The 3,989-nt window shown below is 36.8% G+C and overlaps 1 protein-coding gene across 3 annotated transcripts in view; it reads left to right on the forward strand.

Moving 5' to 3' along the window:
* The first annotated feature begins 3,444 nt into the window (after nucleotides 1-3,444).
* The window catches only part of LOC106457441 (trichoplein keratin filament-binding protein-like), a 50,042-nt gene continuing 49,497 nt past the window's right edge, over nucleotides 3,445-3,989 (forward strand). Inside the window, exon 1 of one of the 3 annotated variants that reach the window (XM_022383382.1) lies at nucleotides 3,445-3,475. The gene's annotated coding sequence lies outside the window, so the exon portion shown is untranslated. Of the gene's footprint in view, nucleotides 3,615-3,989 lie in introns of all 3 variants that reach the window. The other 2 variants (XM_013916860.2, XM_022383381.1) reach the window with 2 other exon arrangements.

Below are 3,989 nucleotides of genomic sequence, written 5' to 3' on the forward strand. Positions count from 1 at the left end.
AGGCAAATCAAATGTAAAGGAGCAATTTATCAGTGGGGCTACATTGACCCGCAATCATTTTGTTCTTTCTACGCACTGCTGTCTAACCTCGGAGATAGAACCTAATCAGCAGTTCTGTAAGTTCTGGGCTGCAGTTCCTCTTTCTCAGTCTGTGGGTGTATTAAGACCGTGGACATGACTTTTTGCAGCATCAGCAAAAGATATAGCCATGAATAAAAACCCTATAACCCGAGCACTTTCAAAAGGTGGACCTTTCTTCTTCAGGAGCAAACTGGGAAAGACATATATGTTCAGGAGAGGATTTCTCATAGACCTTGACACTTTCTTCAACTGCATTCTTCTCTCCTTGATGAACTTTGTCCATTGCTCAGTAGTCGTTTGAATTGTTGTATATTTCATTTCCTCTCACACAAAATTCTAAACTTATGGTATACAAAGGTTAAGAAGAGTACATCTACCCATAAAACAGAAAAACAGAAAGTATGTGATCATAGCACTAAAATCTAAGCTTATTGCCATAAATTGTAATATCCTAAGACAATAGATTATCTTAGAGTTAAGAATAGTAAACAAAAATAACGGGAGGAATAGTGAAAAAATATATATCACAGAGTTAAATCGAACTTCATAGAAATAAGTGCATAAAGACACAAATAACATTATTCCCTAAATGGACAGAGCACTGAATATGGTCAAGCTCGGTACTAACCTCAAATAAATCTGTTCTAGACTGAGATAATGTGGTAAAATTGATTTCCTCCCATAGAGATTAGATAGGCTGTACAGAATAATGGGAGATTTTAATTGTAAATATATTACAGTGTCAATCTGCATTTTCTAAACCACAAGAATATGACGAAAAACAAGAGTTTCATCTCTTCCAGAGTATATGCATCATTCACGTCATTGATTATTCCACAAATAAAGATAAGAAGGACATAACCACCAAGGGCTACTAGACCCACTACACAGTTGATATCACTATATAAGTTACTTAGTTCTATAGCAGCCTCTTCGTTGAGAGAATTTAAGTGGTACCAAAAGAAAATGACCTGTGGCAATGAGTGACTGGAACACTTACAAGTTATCTACTCTCCACAACCTGTTTCTGTATTGTAAACCTGTACAAGTGCTCAAACGCACACATGTATGAAAAGTTTCGAAAATAAATAGGTTCATCTATCAAAAGTAAAATGAGAATGCACTACTCAGAAAAATTAAAGGATAATGAGATTTTGATGGGTTTTTTTTTCAAAATTCGAAGAAACAAGCCCAGAAGGACATTCAGTATTGACAAAAACTTGTTTATTGCAAATATTACAGGTAAACAATACGAAGCAAGTCGAAAAATGCATATACAAACAAAGATAAAATTAACGAAAAATGCCAATATCTGGCTGCATAAATACCAAAGAACAAATAACGTATTAAGATGAACAAACTTAGCAAAATGAGTCTTTAGTAACTGATAGGCCATCCCTATTGTTTATGACTTCTCTGATTCTGTTTCCCAAACTGCTGGTGACATTTTGGATGACTTGCTGGGGCAGCACGTCCACTCCTGAATGAGAGCAGCTCTGAACTCCTGGACAGTCATAGGAGCAGGTTGCCTATCAATAAATGTTTTCCCTAGCAAGTCCCACACATGCTCAATTAGGTATAGGTCTGGTGACTTAGCAGATCAGTCCAGTATCTCGGTTTCTTCATCTTGAAAAAATTGCTTAGTGACCCTGGTGGTGAGAGGACGGGTATTATCCTGCTGATACAAACTCATATTCAACAGTACCAGCAAAAGGTCGAATAATGGGTAGCAGTATCTCATCCAGGTAACATCTTGCTGTCAGGGATCTTCCAATCACCACATGGAAGGCTGTACACCCCTTTGCACAGATGCCACCTCAAACCATGATTAAGTCAGCCCCCAAAGCATCATGGTGGACAACGTTATGAGCTGAATATCGCCCTCCTTCATGTCTTAAGACCCTCATTTGTAGATATAAAGAACCTGTTTCATCTGTAAACAAAATAGGAGTCCCATTGTTGAAGGGTCTTGGTGACATGCTAAGCCAGCTGTTAGGTGCTTAGGGGTTAGTACAAGGGCTCTAATTGGCATCCTAGATCTGAGCCTGTTCCTGACTGTTAAGTACAATACACGCATCTCTGTGGTTGCCGAAGCTCCTAGTACTGCTGGTGTGATTTCTAAGGGCTAAATTCCGCATGCATCGATCGTATATGTACCTATTACCCTTCTGTGACTCTGGCCTGGCCTCATTCTCCTGTGGCCTGGTATTTGCGCCAGAATCTGTTGACTGCACATTGTGACGCCCGCATTACCTATGCCACCTAAGTCTGGGTGTGGACCTCCTGAAGCACTGTGATGGCTCTGCAAACTTCAGTTTCAGTTAATTGGTTTCTAACAGGTCGCACACTCTTTACAAAAGTCAATACCAGCAAATAATCCATGAACTTAGCATTAGTTCAACAATGAACATCTTTTCTAATCAATCGAAACTAGCCTTTTGCTTTGCAGAATTTGTCATTTCTCATAAAGGCCTATTACATAAGGAATCATTGGTGCACAAACTTGCAAACTCTAGATATGATTAATGTAATACTCCACAATAAGCACGATAGCTTTGAAAACAATTGATAACCTCAAAATATACAAATTTAAATAAACCTCATTATCCTTTAATTTTTATTACTAGTGTAAGTAGTTAGTATGGTTAACATACCATAGTGACTTAAAAACATAACCAGCAGTCTGATATGGCTTGGTGGTCAAGGCTCTGGAATTCACAATCTGCGGGTCGCGAGATAAAAGAAAATTGTCGCTGAACATGCCTGCCTTTTCAGTTATGGGGGATACATAATGTGACGGACGATTCAACTATTCGTTGCCAGACAGCAGTCCAAGAGTTGGAAGTGGATGAAGTTGACTCTCTACTTTTTCTCTAGTCTGTTACTTCAAAATTACGGACGGTAGTTCAGATAGTCCTCGAGTAGCTTGAGAGAAGTTACACAAACAAATAGGTCCAAGCAAGTAAAAGTATAAAGTCACGACCTTTCCACATCCAGCTTATAGAGATATCATAACTATATGCAGAATGCCTGAACGAAAATTTAGAAAACTGAAGATAGATCCTTACCTAGTTATGGTATGGTAAAAAAGATTAATATTTCCGACCATTACAGCCTTATCATAAAGAAAGACACGTCATTTCTACCAAGAAACATATTAAGAGTTGGCCACTACGATTCTTCACTGTACAGTTTTCAAACTTGCCTAAACCACTACAATCTACAAACACTTGTTAATGTACATGTAATGAGTTTTTAGGTTTGAAATATTTATTTGTACACTGTTTTATTTAGCTCAGAATACCCTGACTTGATATTTTGCTATATGAAGCGTGGCAATTATTGAGTTTCATGTAAGAATAATAGTATAGGTGGCGGGAAAATACCTGGTCTGGTAAATTTAAAATTAGAACTAAGTTTAGTTGCAAACTTGAATTTGAAAATATTTAATAATTCTTCCTTTGAAATTAAACCGAGAAAAAGGTTTTTATGTTATACAAACATATCATTTAAAGAGTAATTTACACAGTTAGGTATAAAATATTATTAGTAAGCCTAAATCATCAGTAAATGTACCAACGCCTAACTTATGAATTCATAATATTAATATAACTTGAGTAAGGTATTGGTACATTTAGGCTTAATACTACTGTAAATTGTAATGATTATCTAGTTACTTGAGTAAGGAAACACGTTATGCTAATATGATAATAAATTGGCAAGCAACGATTTATTTTGGGGGAACGTACTACATGTTCTGACAGAACATTAGTCTAATAATGACTGGAGACGGCTTGAATTGGTAATGAAGAAAAACTTTAATATAAGTTTAACATAACAGCAAATGTACAACGTTTCGACAAGGTTTTGTCAGGTACCTGATGATGACAAACCTTGTCGAAACGTTG

Source organism: Limulus polyphemus, unplaced genomic scaffold (genome assembly GCF_000517525.1).
Source record: "Limulus polyphemus unplaced genomic scaffold, Limulus_polyphemus-2.1.2 Scaffold331, whole genome shotgun sequence".
Taxonomy (NCBI): domain Eukaryota; kingdom Metazoa; phylum Arthropoda; class Merostomata; order Xiphosura; family Limulidae; genus Limulus; species Limulus polyphemus.